The sequence below is a fragment of the Tamandua tetradactyla genome, chromosome Y, assembly GCF_023851605.1.
Source record: "Tamandua tetradactyla isolate mTamTet1 chromosome Y, mTamTet1.pri, whole genome shotgun sequence".
NCBI classification, from domain to species: domain Eukaryota; kingdom Metazoa; phylum Chordata; class Mammalia; order Pilosa; family Myrmecophagidae; genus Tamandua; species Tamandua tetradactyla.
Genome location: NC_135354.1, coordinates 2,471,907 through 2,493,259, shown reverse-complemented (window position 1 = coordinate 2,493,259; position 21,353 = coordinate 2,471,907). Strand labels below are relative to the sequence as shown.

At 38.0% G+C, this 21,353-nt stretch overlaps 1 pseudogene; it reads left to right on the top strand.

The window, feature by feature from the left end:
* LOC143672478 (electrogenic aspartate/glutamate antiporter SLC25A13, mitochondrial-like) overlaps window positions 1–21,353 on the top strand; it is a 120,681-nt pseudogene that overhangs the window by 55,275 nt on the left and 44,053 nt on the right.

Sequence of the window (21,353 nt, the reverse complement as noted above, 5' to 3'; positions counted from 1 at the left end):
CATTTGTTGAGCACCTATTGTATGTATTTTGCCCAGTGCTGTGAAATGGGATCAACAGGATATAGTCTCTTTTCTTTTAGTGAGGTAGAGGGAGAGATAGGAATATAAACAATGGATTATAATGAAAGAGGAAAGGAAAGAAGTATTATAGTTGAGTTCAAGCAGAGGCCCCATATGAACTCAGATCAGTTATTTTCAGGTAGGAGACCTGGGGGGTATTTGAGCTAAGCCTTGAAGTGGTAGGATTTCAGGAGCTAGAGAAAGGAGTAACAGGTACACTAAGCAAAGGCAGACCTGGAGGTATGGAAGGGCGGCTGGGCTTGGATTGGAGGGAGATGAGGCTGAGAGCAGCTCCCATATGGTCTTGAAGGCTTGACTGTGGAGAATTGAGTCTTTATGGTGAAGGGCTGTTGGAAGTTTCTGCCAAGGAAGATTGAGGTCAGAGCTGAGATTCTGACCTCTGAAGCATGTGCAATGGATCACAGAGGTCAGAGAGAAGTGCCAGCTGACAGCTGGACTGTAGAGGAAATTCAGGGGAAATCTGAACCATTGGATTCAGGATAAAGAGGAAAAGATATGGTTTGAGTGATCATTCAGAGGTTGAAGTGACACAATTTGATTGCTGGTTTGTTTGATGTGGAGAAAGAGACAGATTTCTAGGTGAAGTGATGGGAAAAACAACATACCAGTAGTTGTAGGAGAGGGATCAGGTCCGAGGGTGATTGGGGAGTAGTGGGGATAGTGATGCTTGTGGGTAATTTTTTGGTTTAACAAGATACCCACATGGAGATGCCCTCTAGGCTGTTGGAAATTCTGCTTCAGCAGATGAGGGTAAGAGATTTGAATTTGGGAGTTAAGCCTTGGATAAGCCATATTCTTGAGGAGTTGGGGTAGTGGACTTTCCTAGCATAATAGAGTGAGAAGACCAAAGTGGTGACAAATGCCTCCTTTTAAGGAGTGAGTAGATTTGGTGCCAGAAATGTCAGGGTCCTGGGGACAAGTTTTAGCCAAGATAGGCTGGATCAAAACTGGCAGATGCTGTAACTATGAAGCAGCTTTTGGATGGGGGGTTAGAGTGCTACTGGCATCTAGTGGGTAGAGGCCAGCGATGCTGTGAAACATCCTGCAGTGAGAATGATGTTTCTCAGCAAAGACTTAGCCTCACCCCCCTCCTCCAAATGCCAGGAATGCCTGGGTGGTGTGACCTTGGGCTAGAGCACTACGGTGTTCCAGAGGAACTACTCTCTTCAGTCTGTTGTTACATCACATGTTTGTGTTCTACATTTTCATTTATTTTTTGTTTTGGGGTTCAAGGTCTGGGACTCGAACCTGGGTCTTCCACATGGGAGGTGAGCATTCTACCATGGAACCACCCATGCATCCTGTGTTCCACCTGGATGTTAAGAAGTTCTTGCTTTCCATTTTGAGAGAGCTGAATGTCCCTGCAGGCATTGTCCCTTTGATCATCTGCATCACTTACACTGGGTTTGGCCAGGTCATTGAACCCATCAAACTTCATTCTATTTTCAGTTTCTTTGTGTCCCTGGACTCCAGCAGGGCACAGAAGTGGTTTGGTTTCTTTGGATAGGAGATTTAAGGTGGAGTGCATTTTCTCTAGACCTATTCATTGGTCTGAGCAAATTTCTCTTTCTCAAAAGGAAACAGTAGCTTTGGGGCCCTCTTGACCAGTACGTAGGGGATTGTTCAGTTAAGATGTTATCTATATTTTTTCACCCTAATTTGAAAATGATCAGTTGTTGTAGCAGTTAAGGGAAAAGCATAAATGAGGTATTTCATCCTCTTTATTTGTAGGAGATACAACTAGAGCATGCAAAGCAAGCATTTGTGCAACGTGATGATGCCAGGACTGGAAGAGTTACGGCCATTGACTTCTGAGACATCATGGTCACCATTCGTCCCCATGTCTTGACACCTTTTGTGGAAGAATGTCTTGTAGCTGTAAGTTGTAAACAACTTGTCTTAATAACATAGTGTATTCTACCTTATTCAAGCTCAGTAAAGAAGAGATTGTAGAAACAATTCTTACAAATTGTATAGGGCTTTTCTGTTTAAAGTACTAACATCCTTAATGTGATACACATAATCAAACTTACAGACCAAGAGTGTGTTTTGGCTCATTTTAGTGTGGAGAGGTTAATTTTTGGTTGTCTAGATAATATGGACTACCTTAGAGACAAGTACTAACTGGTAAAAGAAGAAAGGAGAAACAGATTTCTGTTCTCATGTTGTTAATTTTGTTTTATTTTTTAATATTTGTTGGATGTTGATATCCACTTCTGTCTATTCTTCAAGGGAAAATTAAAATAAAATTTAAAAAGTGCACACATTTACTTGCTTGTTAGAGTAGTAAGCAGAACAGAAAGTCCAAATCATATATTCATTCAACAAATTTTTCTGAGGCTGCAGTGGCAGATTTGACAGACATACCCTCCCTCTTGTGTGTCCTGAAACCTCCATCCTCATGCATGTCCAGTCACTATCCTTTCTTCATGACCCTACGGTGTCCTGGGACATTCTGTGGTGATGGTCCCCAAGCCTCTCAGTCTCAGAGCATCAGCATGACCGTGCATAATTATTCAAAATGCAAATTCCAAAGTCTCCTCCAGATGTACCAATTCAGCATTTATGAGGTGATGAGGCCCTGGAATCTGTCATTTCTAAAACTTTGTGGCCAAATCTGATGATCACTTAGATTTGGGAGCCATCATCCAATGGTAACTCTCCTTTTGCTAATCCCAGAGAGAAGACTCTGCATGTTTTCACTGTCCTTTGGGTTTCCCATGCTGCTAACCATAGGCAGGAACTCAGGGTGGTCTTTTGTTTTTACTTTTTTTCTCTTTTTGAAGATATGGCATCCTTACAAAGGCCTTTTCCTCTTTTGCACTGTGTTAATTAAATTCCTTTTTTTGGCCCCCATTCCTTACCTCATTTTAAACTCTCATGTCAGCTTTTTTAAATGATTACTAAGTGAAAACTTATGTGGTTGTTACCTTATAAAGACTTGCTTTCCTAATAAAAATATTTTGCCTTGTTAAAGAAGTCTGAAACCCCAAATTGAAGTTTCATTCATAAGGGACTTGCTGTCTGTTTCCCTTGTCCCCTATGGAGAAATATGGTTCCTTACAAATACTGATTATCAGAATTCTGACCAGTTTTAACCTCTATTGAAGCATATGACATCTCATAATTTTACCATAATACACTTGTTTGCTAGAAATCCCACCTGTGTAAAGTATGTGCTTAAATGATTATTTATTGCTAGTTATAAGTAACATGACCAGTCTTGATATTCATGTTATATTGACCACTTTTCAAAGTATGTTTGTTGTGATAATATGGTTTTGTGTGTGTGCATGTGTATAATATGGTTTTGCATGTATAAGCCTTTAAGATTTCCTCATTAGATAAAATAAACCAACTTATAAAACATTTCCGATTGAAACCTGAGCTCTGTAAATTATTACTGGTCCTTTTGTTAAAATCCTACACATGTATTTATTTAGTTGTCTAAGAATTGTGTGTGGAGAGTATGAGTTCTGGTCGTGATTAGTTGCAGTTACTTATAAAAATCATTTATAGGTTTTTGGTTTTTTTTTTAATGTGAAGGAAAAATACTGATGGCCATTTCTTCTTACATATGCATTCCTGATTATTTCCAAAGTAGCATTTGATATATATACTTCTGGGTCTTCTTCATTCTATAAATCCTTTGTTTATTTTTCTTCTCCTTTCTCTTATTTTAAACTTTTTTAAGGCTGCTGGAGGTACCACATCTCATCAAGTTAGTTTCTCCTACTTTAATGGAATCAATTCACTCCTTAACAAAGTGGAGCTTATTAGAAAGATCTACAGCACCCTGGTTGGCAACAGGAAAGATGTAGAGGTGACTAAGGGTGAGTGAGAACATCTCTGAATTCTTGCCTGAAAGTAGCTTAGTTGAAAGGGCAACCAAGAGATTATGTTTCTGATTTTTCTATCACATTGAAATATTAACCATAGGTTACATGTGTTCTCCCTCCTTTGAGCACTCAAAGGCAAACAAAAGACAATGTTCAGCAAATTTTAAATAAACTGAAGACAGCTTGGGTGAGGAAAATGTATAGTTTTTCAAATGTTCTTGAATCTTGCTAGAACTTCAGCTAAATTGGCAGCCTTGGAAGTTGTCTTCCAAAGTAGATGAAGAAGGTGGGCCATAGTGGCTCAGTGGCAGAGTTCTGTCTGCCATGTTGGAGACCCGGTTTTGGTTCCCGGTTTCTGCCCATGTGAAAAAAAAAAGTAGTGAAGATTCTATAAACTTGTGTTGGTGATGGTGTAAGTTGATCTGCAAGCTTGGAACAAGATATTATCAGCATTTTTAATAGGATTTTTAAAATATAAAATTCCTTTAGGAGTTCCAAAACTTTATTAATATAGCTTCCTGAGACCTATGCATATGAAGTTTCATATCTGTTTCTTTGTTTTCCCTGACCTGCAATTTGAATTACATCCTTCATCATTTATTGAGAGCTTGTAGAGGGTTTACTATTTTAGGCTAAATATTAGAGAAAATATTCTGCCCATTCTTTCTGGATGAATGAGCAAATTAAAAATTCTTATCCTATTTGGATTGAGTTGAATTTCGCAATTGGTAATAATAAAGTTTTGTGGTCGTCACTCGTTCCAGTGCTTTAAGTTAATTCTGAATTTAGTGGCTATTCCTTTTTGAATCGTTCCTTTTTAACTTTTTTTCCCCCTATACAGAGGAGCTTGTTCTGGCAGCTCAGAAATTTTGGTCAGGTTACACCCATGGAAGTTGACATCTTGTTTCTTTATATGAGCCACGGGGCAGATTTATATGAGCCATGGGGGTAAGTTGGCTTTTTTTTTAAATCAGCTTAATAAAAGGAGGCAAGGAGGCAGGGGTAGGAAGAGGGCAGCAACCCAGGAGAAAAAGAAGCCAAATTAAAGACAACCCTGAAATAAGGGAAATAAAAGGAGGAAGGAATGTTTAAAATTTCTGTAATGTAAATTGTAATGAATTGGTGTTTTTGTTGTTGTTGGTGTCTGTTTTTCCCTACAGATAGATGACTTTAGCAGACATTGAACGAATTGCTCCTCTGGAAGAGGAAACACTGTCCTTCAACTTGGGCTGAGGCCCAGAGACAGGTGGGCAGAGAAAAGCTGATATATTTCCCAGTGATTCTTCGATAGGGTACCCCAGCCCCTATTCAATTGCAGTTGCCTTTGTTTGGGGCTGGTGTCTAAGTAAACACTTTTCTATTTTGTGCCTAAAATCCAGATGAAGGCTGAAAGGAGAAATGACTTGGAGATACCCTGATTAAAAGAGTTTTGGTATTTGCATATTTCTTTCAAAGATGGGGTGATTTGCAGCTGGATTGGAAATGTAACACCCCCCAGAATTTGTAGAAGATCTTCACTGGTTCCCTGAATCTCTTCTTGAGAGATGTGGGGAAGAAGTCTTGCTTTGCTGTTGATGTCTCCTAAATGAAAGCCATCTTTCCTCCATCGAGAGGTACCTCCTCAGTGCATTGTCTAACTGTCGTGCCTTCCATTTTTTTGAATATCAAAATGAGATAATTTTGTTTAGTCTAGAGTCCTAGTTTGAAGGCTTTTAGACCTATTTTCTCTGTGAAATGATTCATAAGTTATGTGGAAACAATTTTAGGAATGCTAAATTTTATTTTATGGTTAGCAGAAAACAATCTCTTGAAGTTGTGGGAGTCAGAAATCTAAGAATGGGGCCTCCTCATTTAACTCTTGCTTGACTTTCTATAGATCAGGATTAGAGAATAAGAGCCTTCACAGCATGTGTCGTGTTTAAATGATATTTGTAAAATGAATCCACTCACAGCCAAGCGTCCTTTTAGAAAAATACCTTTTTGAAGGCAAAGCCCATCTCTGAGTCCTGCAAGAGTTCCCATTTTTTGGCTTGGTGCTCTGGGTCTATCTAGAGACACCAGTTTGACCACAATGGGTTGATGCAGGCTACATTTTTCAGGCTGTTAGGCCTGGAGCCAGGACCCCTCCACCCACCCCCTCCTTCCAGATCTTTCCCACCCGAATGCAGTGGCGAGTTTTGTGTTGTTGCAAGTAATTTAAAGTAGTGGGTGTGTGCTCGGTAAATGCCAACTAGGCACCTCTGGAAAACCAGCCAGCCGTTTTTTAACAAGGAAGCAGATTTCCCCCAGTACAGGAGAGAGAACTGTGTTATCACATACAGAGGGAAAAGCAACCTTGGTTTCCCTCTCCTCTCTTTGATTTTTAAGCACTGCTTAAGAGATGATTCTCTCTTCATCTGTATGTTGCTAGAGGTTGTAGACATTTGGGAATTAAGAAGAAGGAGAGGAGTTTTGTTGTGGAGGTGGTTTTTATAGATCCCTCCTGGTCTTCAGCTGGCAGTGGTATCTCACAGTTTTGCCTTTTTGACCTTGCGGGGTTTGAGAGTTGATGATGGGTACATGTTGATGCTGGCTATGAAAGGGTTAGACTAGATTGATGAGATTTACAGTAGGAAATGATTGGCTGCTGCCAAGAGGTTTAAAGTAATTTACATCGGCCTGGCCTGGAATATGCATTGCTCTGTGAATCCCAGTGGACCTGAGGACCTTGTCCAGGCAGCCAGGTAATCTTTCTCCTGCAAGGCAGGGCACTCTCTGCTCCAGGCTGTGCAGCACTTGTAAGGCTGATCCTATATGAGCTGTGGGAGGAGTAGGATTCTTTTTTGCCTCAATTAAAAACGTACTACATTTCTAACTTAGGCAAACTTAATATAAGTTTGGGATTTTGTTTTTATCTTTTAGAATAAGGAATTAGTGGTAGTGGTAGGCTTTTCTCCTCCACTCATTATTCAGAGTATTTTGATGCCAGAGCATTTTTAAATATTATTTATTTAAATGTTCCTTTTCTTATGGGTTCCTTTTCTTTTCTTAATTATACATCTAAAATTCTTATATAATTTAAATATATTATATATTTAAATGTTCAACCGTCGGCCAAAATGATGGTTACTGTTGATTTCCATCTATAAAGGATAGAATGGAGAATACCCTGTGGAATTTGAAGAAGAGATGTTTTAGATTCTCAAATATACATATTCCTATGTAAAGCCATTTTCAGTCAAATAATTTGGTATTCAAATTGTTACACCGATAGCTAAATTCAGTGGCTTTATAGTGGGTAGTTCCTAATTTCATTGTTCACTTATTTTGGAAAATAAATTTATTGACCATGTTATTCATTCAATAGGTATTTGTTAAATACTGACCATGGGTCAGCCTCATTGGACACATCAGTGTGGCATAAAGCTGCTACTCTATTTATGTAGGCACAGAAGGGTAGTATTCTGAAGTATTCAGGCGTCAAAAACACTAAGAATAATAGGTCAGAAAAACAATAATAAAACAACTGCTAAATAACCAGAAATGTGAATTTAGAAAAAAAAGACAAAAAGGGGCAAATAGTCACCTGTGATCCAACCACCTAGTTGTGACCACTGTAAGTGTTTTAAACATGTCTGGGTTGTGGAATAGCCAAAAATGTTAGTATTATTTGTGTACATATAAAAATACTCACAGATATAAGGAAAATACCTATTGTGTATAGTCTCTAAAATAATTTTTAAAACATTTTTTACAGAACATTTCATGCATTTGAAAAGATAAAGAGAAGCTTAATGAATACCTTTCTATCTGCCATATATTTTTCATTTCTAATACCTTATGGACAATTTTCCTAACATCAAATAATCTTTTACAGCATCATTTTTAATGACATACTAAAACAATGTCTTTCTTTATGGTGATACTGTTATTTTTTTTACCAGTTCTCTATTATTGGACTATAAACAAAAGCTATTTCCAGAGTTTTTGTTCTTAAAATAGTACTGCTTTTTAACAGTCTTATAGCTTTATTCTCACTTACATACATGAGTATTTTCTAACCTAATTTTTTTTAAGCAGTCTGTTGAGACATATTCACATACATATAATCTATCCAAAGTGGTCAATCAGTGGTTCACAGTATCATCACATAGTTGCACCTTCATTACCACAATCAATTTTTGAACATTTTCATTACTCAAAAATGAAAACAGAACAATCCACAAACAAAAGAAACTAAACTAAAACCTGCCATACCCCATATCCCTTTCCTATTAGCCTTGATGCTAATATTTGCATCATAAAATTAAATGCTAAATATTTGTTACTGTTGGTGAAAAAATATTAAAATATGACTGTTAATTATATTCCACAATTAGCAATAGGTACACTTTTTCCCATATACCACTCTATTACTAACTCTTTGTAGTAGTGACTTCATTTGTTCTAGTTCAAGAAAGGACATTTCTATATTTGTACTATTAATCACCATCACTGCTCACCACAGGGTTTGATGTGTTATAAAGTCCCATGTTTTATCCTCTAGCTTTCTTTCTAGTGACATACTCAAGTCTAAACCTCCCCCTTTGAACCACAATCACACAGTATTTCAGTGTTGTTAATTACACTCACCAAATTGTGCCACCATAATCCCTATCAGTTTCCACATATTTAGATTCAATATTAAAAATTCTGCACACATTAAGCATCTGTTTCTCAGTCTCTACCCTCATTCTGTTTCCTGCTAATCTATAGTCTAGATTATAACTCTTATGAGTTTACTTATTTTAATTAGCTCATATTAGTCAGATTATACAATATTTGTCCTTTTGTGTCTGATTCATTTCTCTCAATATAGTGTCCTCAATTTTTATCCAAGTTGTTGCATGTTCCAGGACTTCATTCATTCTTACTGCTGAATAATTTACCATCATATGTGTATACCTCATTTTGTTTATCCATTCATCAGTTTATGAACACTAGGGTTATTTCCATCTTTGGAAATTGTGAATAGTGTCACTCTGAACATTGGTGTGCAGATGTCCGTTTGCATTCCTGCTTTCAGTTCTTCCAAATATGTGCCTAGTAATGGGGTTGCCAGATCATGTGGCAGTTCTGTACTTAGATTTTGAGGAACCACCAAACTGCCTTCCAAAGTGGTTGTGCCATTCAGCATTTGTACCAGCTATGACTAAGTGTTCCTGTTTCTCCACATCCTCTCCAACACTTGTAGTTTTCTGTTTTTTAGTTTTTGTTTGTTTGTTTGTTTTTTAATAATGGCCATTCTGGTAGGTGTGAAATGATACCTTGTTGTAGTTTTGATTTGCATTTTCATGATAGCTAGTGATGTGGAGCAACTCTTCATGTATTTTTAGCCATTTTCCTCTTTGGAAAAATGTTTATTTAAGTCTTTGGCTCATTTTTAAATTGGGTTGTATTTTTACTGTTGAGTTGTAGGATTTTCCTTTATATGTTCTGGATACTGAACCCTTATTGGATATGTCATTTCCAAATATTTTCTGCCATTGAGTTGGTGTTCTAGTTTGCTAGCTGCTGGAATGCAATATACCAGAAACAAAATGGCTTTCAGAAAGGGGAATTCAATAAGTTGCTAGTCTACAGTTCCAAGGCCAAGAAAGTGTCCCAATCAAAAAGAGTCTATAGAAATGTCCAAAGGCATCCAGGGAAAGATACCTTGGGTCAAGAAGGCCGATAAAGTTTAGGGTTTCTCTCTCAAGTGAGAAAGCACATGGTGAACACAGTCACAGTTTCTCTCTTGGCTGGAAGGGCACATGACAAGCAAGGTGACATCTGCTAGCTTTCTCTCCTGGTTTCCTGTTTCATGAAGCTCCCCAGGAGGCATTTTCCTTCTTCATCTCCAAAGGTCGCTGGCTCATGGGCTCTTTGCTTCTAGTGGCTATGTCACTCATCTCTGCTCTCTCTGAATCTCTTATTCTCTAAAATGTTTCCTCTTTTTTAGGACTTCAGATGCTAATCAAGACCCACCCAAATGGGTGAAGACATGTCACCTTATCCAGTTTAACAACCACTCTTGATTAATTCACATCTCCAGGGAGATGATCTAATTACTTTCAAGCATAGAGTATTAAATAGGGATTAGTCTGCCTTTATAAAATGGGATTTTGATTAAAACATGGCTTTCCTAGGGTACATACATCCTTTCAAACCAGCACAGTTGGCAAGCCTTTTCACCTTTTTGACGATATCTTTTGATGCACTGAAGTATTCAGTTTGACGAGGTCCGATTTACTATTTTTTTTTCTTTCACTGCTTGTGTTTTGGTGTCTCTAAAACCTAACTTTTCGTAAGTAGATTTGCAGGTTCAGAGGTTATGAACATTTTGAAGGTTTGGATGTGTATTAGCAAATTTCTCTTCAATTTACACTTGCTTTAACAGCAGTTTTGAGAAGGTCTGTTTTTGTCAATTCTTGCCAGCTAGGGTATTGTCATTAAAAAACAAAAGCAAGTTTGCTTGCTGAAGAATGATGTCTCCTTGATGTTTTAAAATGTACATTTCTTTGGTTACTAATGAGAATTGAACACATAAAAATGATTCTTAACTTTTTTGTTTTGTGAATAATCACTTTCATTATATTGAAATTTTACTTTAAACATTAACAATACCAATAAACTTTTATTGATGAGAACTCACAGAATCCAACTCCACTTTCTCTCTGACATTTTAATTGTGTTATAGATTTAGGACCCAATGAATAATTAAAAACATAATATGTGCTCATTTATGTTCTTTCCTCTTTTTTTTTTCTTTTATCTCCTGTCTTCCTGCTGCCCAATTCCTGTTCATGCAAAGCAGAAGACCTCAGGGGATTCAGCTCGGCCAATTCTTGTACAAGCTGCAGAGTCAGCTACAGGTTGCCTCTAGGCTCTTCTCCTGGAGGTTAGTCAGGGATAAGTGTAAGATTTTCATTTTTATTGTTTCTCTTATCTTCTCTCTGATTTTCTACCTTGCAGTAGTAAAGGGCAAAGCCCTTTTTCCAAGCCAGTTATCAGTTTGCACCTTTGAGGTGGGATGAGATCCAAGGGAATTTTTTTCCTTCCATACCTGGTGGTGGTCGGGACTTGGACATGGCATTTCCCCATATTTACAGACATTAGTGTAAACTATATACATGCTTTTATCAGGGGCCACTTGCGTGAAAATCCGCAGTTGTTTATTAGGTGTATAAAAAGTTAGTGTAGTTTTAAAATCAGTACATGAAAAAATTGTTTCTTTTCTCATTTCTCAGTCTTCCCTTTGACTTTAACCTCCTCTCCTTTCCTCTGAGAGACTTCAATTCTATCTGAAATATTGGTATTATTCGATTTTAGTTGTTGGAGCCACTGCCGTATATCCTATCGATCTTGTAAAAACTCAAATGCAAAACCAATGATCTACTGGCTCTTTTGTGAGAGAACTTATGTATAAAAACAGCTTTGATTGTTTTAAGAAAGTGCTGCACTATAAAGGCTTATTTGGACTGTATAGAGGTTAGTGCTGTATGCTAAATTCATGCAAGGTGAAATAACAGTCAAAGGTTTGATTTCCCATCTGAATACCTGAAATGTGTTAGAGAGGCTGTGGAAATGGAAATACAGCAGATTCTCAATTATCCATGCTAATGGGAGTAGGCCAGTGAGTGGCATGGCTAAATCAAAACAGCCCATAATTCTAAAGCCATTTATACTGTTTTTGTAATATGTTTTATTTCTTAAAATAATTATTTTTATGAACATCTTCAGTGAGTTTTTAAAAGGCTCATATTGTTTGTGTTCTTTAACTGTTTCACTAACCAGCTAACAGGAGAAGGCATCTTGGGAATGGGACAAAGCCTGCTCATTATTCATGATTCACCTTGAATATTCCACAAAAAAACCCAGTCCTTCAAGCATGTAATCAAGGGTTCAGTGGAGCCCTCGTTTACTGCCTCTTTCTGAGTTAAAGTTGTCCCTTCCCTTCCTCTGACTTTATACCCCATGAAGTTGATTCTCCTACTCTTCCTTCTATATCCACCTGTTTATTTCATCATCTCAGGTTCATTAAGCAGCAGTAATAGTAGCAAAAAGTGTATAATCACTAATGGAAAGAATTCCACAGACCTTGCTTCTGTTGGCATGGGCCTAAGCAGAGATGACTGTTTCCTATGACAACCAAGTATGTGACATAAATACAGCACATGAGTGGTTAGCTCCAGTGCCCAAACTCTCTCTTGGCACTGGACTCAATGTCAAGGAGACCTCCTACAAAGAGATAAGAAGTAGGTGTACTTGCATCAGTTAAAATACACTGTCCTAAGGCATCCCAAGCAGAGAGCTCCTTTGCTCTTTGATAACTGGAGCTGGTGGGGTCTTCCCTCCTCTTTTTCTGGTGCTTGCTCTTGAAGAAAAATAGTATTTAATATTCAGCTGAGACAGATTGCAAAATGGGCAGCCATGTTAGCCTGTGCCTCTAAGGACTCTTCTGCCATCTGCTGACTCTAATCTCTCATCTTAAACCCCCAAGTTAAAAATAAGAACAAAACAAACAAAAACTCTTAAAGCATCTCACTTTCAAAACTAGGTTTTAAGCCCCAGAGAAGTTCCATCTTGTAGGTACTATTGTGTAAATAGATATTTCCCATCAAAGGCCTTTTGATCTTTTCTCTGCCCTCTTTACCTTACCCCCTGCCTCTTCTTAGAATCTGGAAGGTCTTTGACCCCAGGTGATTGATGATGACCCTTACAGGGTCACTGTCTTCTACTTGAAATACTTTCCCCCCCTGGTGAGAACAACCCTGCAAATGAAGTGTCTTCCAAGTAGTACAAGGTTAATGTCACAGTTCTGCCTTGTAGAAAGTCAGGTAAAGGTGACCACTTGTGGTTCATGTGGGTTGTTTTCTGAAGGAAGAGTTTGAGCCTTAAGTCTGGACAGAAGTCTGTGCTACTTCACAAACTACTTTTATGGGCTTTTCTTGATATTGGACTGCTAAATGTCAAGGATGCCTTTAAAATTGTGAGAAGTACCTTTTGTCGGTAATTTACTTGTTTTGATTTGGTTTGTTTTTGAGTCCTTTCTCTATTCTTTTTGCCCATTCCTGGCAGTTCTTGAATCTTGGTTGCATCTAGATTTCCCTTCTGCGCCCTGTCCTTTTGACCCATATATGGGACAGCTTTAAAAAAGCCACTTGGTCTCTAATCTGAGTTCTAGGTTTAGTGCTGATTTAGTGTGGGTGTTCCTATGGCCTCTTGCTGTTTTTTGACTGTGTATAAGTCTAGAGAGACTGGTTTTAACTCCCCAGGAAAGGGAAGTGAGCCAGAGTATTCAGAGACCTGGGATCACCAGGAGCACCATAGAGGCAGCTCTTCATGCCTTACCTGTTTTAGGAATAGCCCTTTATCTAACCTGCTTTGAGTACCTGAACCCTAAGGGCAAGGGCCAAGCTGTCTGTCAGAGGATAAGTAGATTGTGAATATGAGATTAGTTCTGGGAATCACCAGTGTTCATTTCTCCCTGCTGTCTTTTCTAGTAGCTGATTCTAAACAAAAGATTTACAGTAAAACTTTTAATTCCACTCTGTAATTTGGATCTTCAGAGCAAATAGGTGACAGGAAGTTCATTTTTTAAAAAAATATGAGTTATAATCATATCTGTAATTTTTCCATGAATGCTTTCATAAGCAATTCATGATTGGTTAGGGACTGCATTTTACCTATCTCTGAATTCCCTTTAGTGTCTGTCATATAATCATTAATTAATAATTGTATATAATTGCATATTTGTGAGAGTTTATCATTGAGTAAGAGAGAGATCTGATGAAAACGTGGGTAATTCATAAAAAAAAACAATGCTAATTTACAAAAATAAAAGAACCACAAATGACTTGAGGTATGTCTGAGAATCAGCATTCTAACTTTCGTGTACAAAGTCAAGAGATCAAATACCTATGTGTTATTCTTTGACTTTAGATTTCTCACTAAATATAATTTTATTGTTTAAAATTTTTATTCTGGGGAAAACTTAATTTTCAATTTTGAATATTTGAAATTGCTGCTAGTGCTTGAGCTGGCAATATTTGAGGTGTCAAGAGTACATATCTAATTTATAATTGTATTTCAAATATTGAACATATTTTCCCTATTTTGTTTAAAGTGTAATTTTTCTGCATCAAAACATATGATTGCTATTATTTCCTGAATAGGTAAAATTGGGAATGTTGCATAAGTAAGGTCTCTCCCCTACTTAAAAATTAAGTTTGTGTATACTTTGAAAAAAAGTTGACAGTTGGCCCCAAATGAAGGTGCTTGCAGCTTATGCCCTTATAATATTTACTATTTCTCTTTTCTTTTTCTTCCCCATGTAACAATAATTTAGGTCTCTGGAAAGAAGATGCTTTGTATTTGGAGGTAATTCTCCATGCATCTAGAATGAACATTATTTTTAAAGAACTCTTTCATTGCTCAAACACAAGTGGTTTTGCTCTTTCCTTTCTCTGGCAGTTGTCACGGTGTGAAAAGCAAGTTGCTGGTGTCCACACACAGTCCTGGAAGTTATCCATTAGTAATCAGAGAGCAGGTTTGAGTCACTGCACCCCGGTCCAAAGGAGACTGAAGACCCAACCACAGGTGTTGCCAGTGATTGTCTTCAGTAGACATTGAGTCCTGTGCCTTAGAGGGTCATGAATAATGTTAATATTGTGACTTTATTATTTACCTCCACAACTTTTTAGAGCTCACTGTTTCTTTGTCTCTGGGAATCTTTTTCATATTTTGTATAAATTTAGCTTGTTAGTAAAGATTCCTTTAGAAGTCTTAGGAAATTGGCTCTTCAGATCATCTCTGTCATGCAGATTACTTCCTTTACATGGTAACAACTGATTTTCTTAGCTTATTCTGTAACTTTTGAAAATCTGACCTGTAGGCTAAATCTTTCTGTATTAAGCGAAATAACACAGAGATAATCCAGGTCCCCCTGAAGTCACTTGTAAAAGTCTTTCCTCTGTTTCCTGCCCTGTCTCCACAATGATTTAATGCATTCAGGTGTCTGAAATTCTTAATGAATTACCTTACAGCTTGCTTGGTTTGCATGAGCTGTGTGACCAAACAACTCAGTTATTGGCCTGCTATAGATTGAAATATTAAAGAGAAACAATTGATTGGACTATCATCTATAATTATATGCTCTTAATGCTCCAGAAATAATGAAGTTTGGCCTTTAAAATTTGCCATACTCTCCTCCATATGCTTCAAGTATTGAGATAAGCAGCCTTAGAAATTGGATAATGTTTTGGGGAGGACCTTGGGGAGAAAGGTGTATTCAAGAGACATGAGAATCAACAGGAATGCCTCTTAGAGGAAGGTTTTTGTTTCTGATGGGAGAAGCCCTAAAGAAAATCACCTTGAAAGAGAAATTAGATCATTTTATGAATTAAACTTAATTGGGAGCAGTACTTAATCCTTGAGGTGAATGCCAAGAATATATTTTTTAATCAATGCATAGATCCAGGCTTGCAAAGTTTTAAAATGTGTCTATTTTAAGTTGCTGGTGCAAAGCAGTCATCTTCCATCCTGGAATTTTCTCAAGGTGACATTTAGAGGATGCTATGGTGATATCTCAGGAAATTATTAATACATTTGCATTCTAGAAAGAGATTTTCTCAGGCAGCTAGTTTAAACTAAGCATCTGCTTGTGATTGATAGCACTAAGAGAAAGGAATAGTCAAATTCTGTGGTTCCATAGTGAGATTTTTGTGGATAAAAATAAGGTAAAAAATCCTAGAACCAAAATAAAATAATCGAGGTTTCAACATCTGTTTTCCATTAATTCAGAACAGATGCATCTTGGAATGACCACATTACAACACAGACTGCCCTGAGCCCTGGGTGTGCGTCCTGGGTCTGCTATTGCTTTTAATGAGGACCAACATGGATTGGTCTGAGTCATATTTTCTGGGTTAATTTCTCCAAGTGTTCACTTGGTGTGCTAAATTGTGGAAAGTTCAAAAGGTTGGTATGTGGTCATAGGAATCAAAACAATAATGCGCAATGACATGAATAGTTCATGAATTGGCTGATCAGTTCTCTGGAAATCCATGGTGAGCTAACTCTGAGCACAGGACATTACAATCTGAGGCAGAAGTAAAAAAAACTCATGTTAAAGTTTGGATGTGGGATATTGCTAGAGGCTTTCAAGGGCTGAAAGAACACAATGCTTGGCTTGAAGGATTTCAAAAAGATAGAATTATATGTAGCTTAGAGAACTAATGAATAAATTTGTTCCAGGTCTTAGACATGATAATTTATAACCAGCTTCTGCCAGCATTGACAAGAGTGAAAGAAGAAAAACAGAGTCAGTCCTCAGGAACAGGGAAATACTTTCAGTTGAAGAAAGATAACTAGAACCCTGAAGGTTGTCAAATACTAGTGTGGAAAACTGAAGGAAATGATGTGATTCTCCTTCCCAACGATTTTTACTTTTAAAATGTCTCACAATAGAGGAGTCAAATAATTTCCAGACTGCAATCAGTCTCTTTCATTGTGTTTTAACACTCTGTCTCCCAAATACACCTCAAGCCATTTTTAAAACAACAGACTGTTAGTTTGAACAAAACATTTAACCCATAGATTTAGATCATAGATCTCTGAATTTACCCCCCGCCCCACATTTCCCAGCTCCATTGTCATCACCTTGGGGTGGCAGCCCAAAAAGTGGGTGGAGAACTGAGTTGTAACCAAGGCTTTGTAAGAGGATAGGATGCTCAGGTCCAAAGTTGGGAGGGTGGAAATGCCTCCTGCCTAGGGGCAATATGAGTCAAAAGTGGAAAGACAAATGGGACAAGTGAACAAGTGAAGAGAGAAGGGCATGGAAATAGAAGCAAGAATAAAAGCTGGAGAGAGGGTGCAGCAAGTGCTGATAGCTCCAGAATGAAGGTTAATCTCATGTTGAAAGCAAGGAGTCATCCCAGGGAAGATAGGGGCAAGTGTAGTGGCCTCAATAATGAGGTCAAGAAGGTAAGAATTTAACAGTAGAGAGGTTGCCGCCAATTTGAAACTCAGAAACTCAGCAATGTACTGGGTGTAGCTTTAGATAAGTAGAAGGGGTGCATTGTGGATTGTTTGCCTCTGTCCTGAATGCATTCCACCTCATTTTGTGTGCTTTAAGCTACATTTCTCTGGGCTGGGCTGGCCACTCTTGAAGTTGTTTTTGTCTAGATGAAGACAGAAAAGCTGCCTTGGTTGTTGAGCTTCTTTGTTAGTGGCATCTCAGCATCTGTTCTTTGGCTTGTCTTTTTTAGCATGATCCTTTGGAAAACCTTACACATTGTGTCATAGCTGGCTCCTGATCCTTGCTTCTGATATATTCCCATGACTCTCCCTTGGTTGCCAGGTTATAACCTAAGACTCGGCTGTGTGGGTCTGGGCTTTCGGTGTTTTAAAGAGCCTACTAACAATGGCCTAGAGAGAAGGGCAGAGGCATGATGTGGGCTTCAAGCCCAGCCCATGCTCCTTTTGTTGTCTGAAAGGGTCAGTTAGTAAAAGGGGCTGGCCCAGCACAAGCTATGGGCCCAGGGAAAAATACTGTAACAGCCTAGACTGTATGACATGCCTTTAGAAAGAGCATTAATGCCACTAGATAGGGTAAAGCTGAGCATTAGGAGGCAAAGAGATGGCTTCAAATGAGTGGTGGACCTCAGTGAGACCCTGAATTTGACTCTCAGTGCCACTGCATAGTCATTGAAGAGCTGAGGGGTTAAGGCAAGTTTAACCTCTCTAGATGGCAGTTTCCCTGAAAGAAGAGGAGAGATGGCAAATGATAGCATTGATGATATTGGTGAAAGTAAAAATAAGCTAGCAATAAGAAAACTCATTTCTGTAGTTCTTGCTCTGTGCTTGGCACTGTCCTGAGAGGGCTCTGTGCATATTAACTCATTTCATCTTCATAACTCCCCCATGAAGATGGGACCCTGATGTATCCTCATTTTACATATGTGGAAATTAAGAAAAAAAAGATTGAGCTCTTAACTCAAACATTTTATTTTAGTTTAAAAACAGGAGTAGAAGCTGTGTTGTTAATAGGTATACTGCTCCCTTATTTTTGCCTGAAGTAAGCATGGCCACTAGACCAGACCAGATATGTCATTGCTGCTTGGGGACAGCTCCTCCAAGGAGAGGCACAGCATCATGGAGACAGTGTTGTTCTCCTTACCTCATTCTGGACTGTGAACATTACTCAGGTTAGATCACCTCTTGTGAACAAGAAAACAATTAAGAGTATGTCTTTGAAGAGATAGGTGGAAAGAAATGTAATGTTTTTGAGGGTATAGGATAAATGTAGGAACAGTGTTTGACTCTTTGTATACTTTGTCTCATGATCAGCATAGAAAACTCATCAGTAGTAATCAACACCCTTGTTTTACCACTGAGGAGCCCAGGGTTTAAAGGATAGCTTATCCAAGATCACCAACATGAAAAAGGTGCAGAGCTAGGATTCTCACTCAGATCTGTCCACCTCCCAAGCCCAAGCCCCAGGTCGTTCATTTAGCTGCCAAGTCATTGCACATAAATAGCTTTAACTAGGCCAGCAGTTATTAATGGGCTTCTTTCATAGTCCCTTTCAGTTTGGAGATCCTAGAACTATGTTTCTAGAGAGTTCTTAAAGTAAAAATTAGCATAGTAGCCCTCTAACCCAGCATATTGCTCACAAGAACCTCTTTTCAGGGGTGCTATACAAAGCTTAACTTGGAGGTTCTTGATGTGGGTGTAGTTTCCACACCTCTAGCTGGGTTTTCATTGGGTTGCACAAGGGTTTGGAATCAGAAGGGATTGTGTGATTTACTTCTCAAGCCCATGAAATTTGAGGATGAAATGCTATGTTAATACTGGGCCCTGTAAATCTTTTCTCACATTAGCAGCCTTCTGGTAGAGTAAATTTTGCCAAGGAAGCATTGCCATATGTGCTGATGGAGCTGAACTAAAAGGAGGAGGATAGAAAGTGGACCACACTCATACATTTCATTTGAGGTAGTTGGAAAATATACTGCTATTTTGACAAGTTAGAAACAACACACACATCCATTCCCTGTTTCTAATGGCTAAAATGAATGTCCAGGACCTGGCATAAACATCATATATTAAAACCCTAATTTTTCTGCTTAGTTACCCACATGTCAAACATATATGTACTTTGGATTTAAATGTGATCTCAGTGAAATGCTTTAACTAGGCTGGCTATTCTAGGCATTACTGAGCCATGTCACCCCACCTCCCTCTAAGGTCAAGGTGGAAAGGGGGTTATTGGAATTCCCACCTCTGTGGCTTCTCATTGTATAAATCATGACCTCTTCCCAAAGGACATCTCCCTGGGATTGATGGTGTTGCTCAGCCCACATCTGTAGTGGGCCTCGGATTGTACTCAATAACCACTTTCATTTCCTCTTTAGCCAGACTAATTGCCAAAAGATTGGTACCTCTCTAGTACCTCCCTGAGTGCCAGCATCTGTTGAACCCCAGCTTAGATACATCTTTGTCTTTGGTGCTTTCCCCCTCCTGCAGGCAGAATAACTGTTTCTCTTCACTGCTGCATAGTGCTTTGCTCTCTCTGGGCTGTGGTACTTACCACTCTGTTCTTAGTAGTTCATTTCCTTTCTGTTGCACAAGGACACCTCAGATTCCCTGTACTTCCCTTCCACCCTAAACGGAATTTCCCAGACATGGGCATTGTTGTGTTCATCCTGGTTCTGTAACAAGGAAGACAAAATGCAATAGCTTGAAATGCTGACAGTAGTGATTGTATCTAATGCTGTAGTCATTTGGTTCCATGGGATGTATTTTTATTAGTCGTTAATAAAGACTGTCATGAGGTAGCTACAGAGACAAGAAATCATCATTTAAATCACAGTGCTTTCAACCCTTCCACAGTTTTGGTCTATAATTTAATGATGAGAAAAATACATGCAGCAAGTAAATGTTTAACTAAACATTTTGATACTTGGCCCAAATACAGAGAATGGAATGGAAGCTTTTAATGCTAAGATGCCATTTAAATAGCTTATTCTACATTTTACTGGTGGAAATTAGTTTTACTTTCAGAAAGTATTAATAAAATCTTTCTTTTTTGTCATGCTATAGGTATCTTATTAAAAGATCAACAAGTAAGGATAGGTGATGGGGAGAAGGAGTGCTTGCTTTGAGTAAGAGCAGGTGCTTTGCACAGGTGTTTCCTATTCTGTTTTCAGCCTTGTGCGCTGCTTTGGTTCATTTAATTTGTACCATGGCATAGTCCCTCTCAGGCCACTGGAAGGAATGGGGACTTCTTGTAAGGATTGTCTGATAGAGGAAGAAGGCAGGAACACCCTGATGAATGAGGGAGGAGTTTCATTGGGGCCTAGAAAGGGGTCAGGACCATCAACCTGCCTGTGCTGCCTTCATGGGCTGTGTGCCATCCATTCTTTCTGTTTTTAGGAGAAACTCAAATTATATTTGAAACATTGTGCTACTCAATAAAACAGATCTGCATTGAGCTGGTGACTTTTGGCCTCAGGCTGCTTTTTTTTTTTTTTTTTTTGAGTTTTTTTTTTGAGTTTTTTTTTTTTATTTTTTATTAATTAAAAAAAGAATTAACAAAACAATTAGAAATCATTCCAATCTACATGTACAATCAGTAATTCTTAATAACATCACATAGTTGCATATTCATCATTTCTTAGTACATTTGCATCGATTTAGAAAAAGAAATAAAAAGACAACAGAATAAGAATTAAAACAATAATAGAAAGAAAAAAAACAAAAAAACAAAAACAAAAAACCTATACCTCACATGCAGCTTCATTCAGTGTTTTAACATAATTGCATTACAATTGGGTAGTATTGTGCTGTCCATTTCTGAGTTTTTATATCCAGTCCCGTTGTACAGTCTGTATCCCTTCATCTCCAATTATCCCTTCTCTTTTTTTTTTTTTTTAATTAACGGAAAAAAAGAAATTAACCCAACATTTAGAGATCATACCATTCTACACATGCAATCATTAATTCTTAACATCATCACATAGATGCATGATCATCATTTCTTAGTACATTTGCATTGGTTTAGAAGAACTAGCAACATAACCGAAAAAGATATAGAATGTTAATATAGAGAAAAAAATAAAAGTAATAATAGTAAAATCAAAACAAAACAACACAAAACAAAACAAAAACCTATAGCTCAGATGCAGCTTCATTCAGTGTTTTAACATGATTACTTTACAATTAGGTATTATTGTGCTGTCCATTTTTGAGTTTTTGTATCTAGTCCTGTTGCACAGTCTGTATCCCTTCAGCTTCAATTACCCATTGTCTTACCCTGTTTCTAACTCCTGCTGAACTCTGTTACCAATGACATATTTCAAGTTTATTCTCGAATGTCCGTTCACATCAGTGGGACCATACAGTATTTGTCCTTTAGTTTTTGGCTGGATTCAC